The following is a 6,467-nucleotide window of genomic DNA, read 5'->3' on the forward strand; positions in this document are numbered from 1 at the left end:
CCATTTAGTTCAGAACCCTCACCCCAAGCTTTAGATCTTCTCTTATCTGATTCTAATATGCTCACCTCCTTACTTCTGACCTATAGGTGTCAACAACTTGTACCTTTGTCCTATTGTTGCAATCCAAATTTGATACTGTTGAATGGAGTGTTATGGAAAAGAAAGATTTTTCCAAGGAACAAATGCAGACAGTTATTACAGTTGCATGGAATGTAATGTTTGAAGTTGCAAAGGTGTGAAAAAGTAAGGTGGGTTTAGTTCCCCCAAATAAATTTGATATGGATCGTGTATATACTACAGAGCAAAGAATGGCAGAAGATTAAACTAAAAACTAGTAAAGAGCAAGATTGTGGAGGAGCTTGAAAATCATGTAAAGGAACATGTACTTCATTCAGTGGCTAGTCAAGAACCATTGTCAGATTTTAAACAGAGAGGCATATGATCATCTTTGCATTTTCAAATATTTCTCTGGAAGCAATATGGTACATGATTGGAAGAACACAGAAGCTTAAGGAGAAAGAAAGCAGTTACCTAACCATTGTCATATGCCAGGTAAACAATGAGAGCCTAAACTGAACGAAGAGAAGAGAATGAATTTGAGATATATTTGGGATGGGATCACAGAATTGATGTCTGCATGGATATATAGTGAGGGCAGAGAAGCAGTCTAGAACAGTGCTTCTCAAACTGTCTCAGTGAAGTCCAGTTTAGAGAATTCATAACCACTGTGGAGTAATACCTTTGTAAAACAAAACAAAAGAAAATGATCATGTGCTTGGATGTTGCAGAAATATCAAATCGCTCTAAGAGTTTCTAATGCGTACTTTCAATTTGTGTGTTTATCTCGTGACAGTGGTAATCTGTGGTCCAACACTTATCCGTAGACCACACCTTGAGTAGTCCTGCACTACTAGGCCCCCAGGGTTTCTGGTTTGGATGACTAGATGGGTGGAGAGGACTTTAGCCAAGTTAAGGAACAGAGGGCAAGTGGATTTAGAGGATGAAGGATGAGTTTCATTTTAGATATGTTATTCTTGATGTCCCAATGAAACATGGATGGAGAAATCCATTCAGCTTGTATGTGCTTCATTTGCAGAGAATGTCTCATATGTGGTAGGTATTTAGTAAGGTTTAAAAAAAAACTTTTTTAATGTTTTATTTATTTTTGAGAGAGAGACAGAGCATGAGCACAGGAGAGGGGCAGAGAGTGAGGGAGACACAGAATTCGAAGCAGACTCCAGGCTTTGAGCTGGAGCTCAGGCTTCGAGCTCTCCAGCACAGAGCCTGACACGGGGCTTGAACCCACAAACTGTAAGATCATGACCTAAGCCAAAGTCAGACACTTAACTGACTGAGCCACCCAAGTGGCCCCAGTAAGGTTTTTTTCAATGCATAGATGGAAGCAAACTTCTTATTTAATTGTCTCCAAAGTAAACACACTATTGGAACAAGCAAGGCAGGATATTGGGATAAAAACCTAATGACACAATTCTACTACCAGACTTCTGCAATTACACCACAACCTGAAAATCTGAATAACGAGACTGTTAAAACAGGGCAGGACATGAAAGGTTGCCTTTTTGCACGAAGGAAAAATGGTAAAAGGCAGTCAGTTCTTCTCTCTACTTCATGTATTCATTTCTCAGTCACACAGTTCATGTGTCTGCTGCGTGATAGTTAACTGGATCCAAGTTTACTGAGGAATCACAGAAATCAGCCAGGTTGTTTTGGTAGAAGGTACAAATCTGCATACAACTCAAGTGCACAAAGCATGTAATGTTTTGTATATGTCATATTACTTTTTATTTATAACCCATATTCTACCAGGGGAAGAAAAATTAATCTGCCTTTCACCCAAAGTTGCATCTAGATAACTGGAATCTTACAGAGTGCTGCCATGGTGTGAGCTGTCTGACTACTGGGGGCCAACCCTGTCTGATTTCTCCCTGCCCTACACTCATTTACTTCAATGACCCCCATTCCCTTGGTCCCCATCATTAATCCACAGCATTGGCCACTGTCACACCCTTTGTTCTGACCTCACAATCTCTCAGTTCAACTCTCAGCCATTTCTTAGCCCTCCTCCATGCCTCGCTGGTCAGGGAACGTCATGGGACTAAGACCTGCCACTACAATTGTGCTTTTATGTGCTTGAGCAATCATTCCAGTGCTTCCTACACTATACTTTGAAGAATTCATTCAACCATCTCTGCCAGCAAGTATCTTCTGAGCACCTATTATGTTCTGAGCCCTTTTCTAGACTCCTGGGAAACTTCAGTGAGCAAAACTAACTAAAGCCTCTGACGTCATGAAGCATGCATTCTTGGATGAGGGAATAAGTGATGAGGGAATAAGTGATAAATAATAAGCATAATACATAAGTCTAACAACACAGTATGCTTGAAGTTGGTAAGTGCTATGGAGTAAAGCAGAGGAGGGCAAAGGAGATTTGGGAGTGCAGCCTAGGGATGGTGGTTTGAAATTTTAAACAGGTTTGTCCAGAACAGAGTTCACTAAGAAGGCAATATGTGGGCAGATGAGAGAAGTGAAGAGGTTCTTCAAGTGGGGGCGTTGGGAAAAGGACTTTGCAGGCACAGGGAACAGCAGGTGCAGAGGCCTGGGGATAGGAGTGAGTCTACTCAAGGAATAGCAGGAAAGTCACTGTGGCACAGTGAGCAAGGGTGAGAAAAGCAAGAGACACATTCAGAAAGGCAATTGGGTTTGGTTTTACTCTGAGTGAAATGGGGACTTCAGGGAGAATTCTGAGCAGAAGAGTGACCACGCTAGTATGTTGAGATCACACTATGAGAGGAAGGTTGAAGCAAGGAGACTCATTTCAGTAGCAGTAGAGGTGGAGAGAAGTTTTTGGATTCTGGATGCATTTTGAAAGCAGAACCAAAAGAATCTCTTGTTGGATTGGACACAGAGTACGAGAAAAAGAGGAGTCAAAGATGATGTCAAGATTTGTATCCCGAGCACTGGAGGAGTGAATTACCATCAGCCTGACAGGGCAAACTATGGGCAAAGAGTTTTGTTGAGCAACATTAGATCCTACACTTTTGCTCTTATCCCGGGTTTCTACACACTGGTATTCCCATTCCCAGATACAGTGCCCACCACCAGGTAGGCAGAAAATACACGCTGAGTGAGCAAATGAGTGAATGGATAATTAAATACAATCCCTACAGGGCAGACAACCTGAGGTCTTGCTGCTTGCTGTCAGAAAGCACAAGGCAAAATTAGTGTCTGCTTGCAGATTCCCAAACCATCTGAAGTTCTTTCGCCCTGTTTCACTCCCATCCAGGGATTGCCAGTCTAGTATGGGGGAGAGTACTAGCTCTATTCTCTGAGACACATATCTCAGCTCCCTGGCTTCCATTCCAGCTATCCTTTTCCATCCACCAGTCCAGACAACTTTTGTCTATTTCCAGGGGGGAAAAAAAGCCTAATTGTATAGTCTTTCAAATCCAAAGATTTTATGCTTGTTTTTCAGCTTTGAAAATATGAGAGTTAAAAATCATACTCTCAGGGCACCTGTCTGACTCAGCTGGTAGAGCCTATGACTCTTGATCTCAGGGTCATGAGTTTGAGCCCCACATCGGGGGAAGAGATTATTTAACAATAAACCTTTAAAAAACAACAAGGAATCATACTTTTATTCTCTGAGTTTAAATCCATTGATCCAAATATGGCAGGATAATATTTTAATGTATTAACCCGTGGCATGCCAGTGAGCAAACTGGGGAAAGGCAAGTGGTTCAAGAGAATGCCAGGAATGAAATACACCAGTTAACGTATCAAATATTATGTTGTTACTTTTTGATCATTTAGATGAAACAGATTTGCCCCTGGAATAGGCTCTATCTGCACAATCATCTTGTAATTGTTATCAGTTTGCCTATTGATCCAGAGTAAATTAGTGTGATGGTATTTAAGTAAAACAGATACTGTCCACGAAATTATGCAAAACCTAACAATGTTGACACTGGTCATACTGCGCAAGCTAATAATTAGACGTCGTGTATGTCATTTTCTGAACTTTCCGAGAGAACATTAAACAGCAAGGCATTTGCTAATGGTAGAACATTTCCAGGGGAAAATGGCTGGCAGGAGAATTGAGGGGCAGGGATCAACAGTGTGCAGTAAGGAGAATGAAATGTGAAGGGGGCTGAGGAAAGAGAGAAATAGATACTTCAATAACAGGGCAGAGCATCCCCTAGCTTCAAATCCTGCCTGTGTTACCATACTACCTAATTAATTATTTTTATAGGTTAATCTCTACCTCCTGTTTATGAAGTTGCCAACTCCTTGTGTGCTTATTAAACAACAGCAGATTCTTTAACTCATGAGGGAGAGTTCCTGAAACCCTTGGAAATTGCAAATTCATAAAGACCATCATGGTATACCATTTTCTCTATGCAATGTAGTTTCATATAACTGCAAAAGTATATGTAAATGATCCAACTCTCTTGATGATCAGCTTATGTCCTGGCTGCAAACACTTACTAAATCCATTTCACAAATCTTGCTTTTTGTATTTTCATAAAGAACATATGGCTGGCTTGTTTCTATCATAGCTTCTAGTCACCAAGGAATTTAACATTTCACTCTTTATCCAAAAGTCTATTTTCTGGCAAAGAACTAATACCTTTTTAGTCTCCTTCACCTACCTTATCATTCTCAAAGTTTTCTTTATTTCAGGCAACATTTATATATTACCTTTCAGAAGAAAAATCTTTTCCTACACACACAAGATCGTAAGTTGAACCCACCCCATCACCAAACACGCACATCCTGCGTTGCATACTGGCTTCTGGCCACATTAGTCTCTAAGAGAGTGAGCCCTTTTCACCAACTTCTAGGATTCAAATTAATCTCTCAGCAAAATTGTAAATTATCTCATGTCATGAACTTATGCATTACCTGCAAAGAGACTACCACAAATGTTAAATTCATGAAGACAAAGGTTTTAGTCTTGTTTCTTTTGAAAATAGAACAATTTATTTGAAGTGAGCTTACACAAAATCATTGCACAGGCTAAATTTGAAGAGCTCTTCATTCATAGAATCAAAATCCAAGCTAATCTCCTAGGTACTCTGAATCATGCAGAGATGATTCTCTTATGGCCCCTGTCCCCAAAGAGCATATTGTCTGCCTTGAAATTTAACTATGCATTTAACAAATGGTTGTTGAGTAGCCACTATGTGCGAACCACTCTCATAGGTACTGGGCATATAGCAGTGAACAAGATAGGCAGTGCTCTGGGGTGCCTGGGTGGCTCAGTCGGTTGAGCGTCCGACTTAAGCTCAGGTCATGATCTCATGACTCTGTGAGTTCGAGCCCCACGTCAGGCCCTGTGCTGACAGCCCTGAGCCTTGAGGCTGCTTCAGATTCTGTGTCTCCCTCTCTCTCTGCCCCTCCCCTGCTCGTGCTCGCTCGCTCTCTGTCAAAAATAAATAAACATTAAAAAAAAAGATAAGCAATGCTCCTGCTCTACTGCAGGAAGATAAACAATTAATAAACAAATAAAATAGTAGGTAGTAATGAGAGCTACGGTAAAAACATAGTAAAACATTGTGATCAAGAATGACGAGAGACACTTCTTTAAATTAAATCCGAGATCAGGCACACGACAGTCTGTGCTGAATAATGCCTGCCATCTTGTTTCTGTATGGCCCATGCACTAACAACAGTTTTTACAATTTTTAATGCAAAAAAGATCACTGGTTTTCCATGAGAACAGTTGCTCAAAGCATTGAAGACATTACCTCTTGGCCCACAAAGCCTAACTGCTTCACTATCTAGCTCTTACCAGAAACGCTTGCAGACCCCTAAATCAGGTGACAGGATAGGACTTTCTGTGGAGGAGATGATCAAACTGAGAACTGAATAGCAAAAGAAGAGTCAGCCATGGAGAGATGTAGGGAGAAAAATTGCTAATAAAAAGAACTCACAGTGGAAATGGGAATGACATATTCCAAGGAAAAAAAAAGAAAGCTAATGTAGCTAAAGGGTAGTCAGTGGAAGAATTCAGAGATAAAGGAGGGGGGTGGATCTACACAGTACAAATCAGGCCTGAGAGAGTTAAGATAATTCAATTTAAAATACACAAGGCGACAAAATGGCAATCCTTGGTGACTGCACAATACCTTCACCATGATGGTTCCTAATTTATTTTAACTCTTTTCAGTGGGTGGTACTTCAGCTATTTCCAGATTTTCTAGTTTACAGGCAAAGCTTCTGTAATAGATGTAAGTATGTTGACAAACTTTTGGAAGTAAATTATTAAGGTAAATTCTTAGCAGTGGGTCAAGCACTATAGGCATTTTAAAATTTGACAGCAAAGTGGATATCATGGATAAGAGTGAGAGAAGGGAAAGAAGAGGGCATTTGTAATAAAAATGATTTGAGCAAAGGCTCAGAGTGGGAACCTCAATGACATGCCTAAGATTGAGTGCCAACACCGA

Source organism: Panthera tigris, chromosome B4 (assembly GCF_018350195.1).
Source record: "Panthera tigris isolate Pti1 chromosome B4, P.tigris_Pti1_mat1.1, whole genome shotgun sequence".
NCBI classification, from domain to species: domain Eukaryota; kingdom Metazoa; phylum Chordata; class Mammalia; order Carnivora; family Felidae; genus Panthera; species Panthera tigris.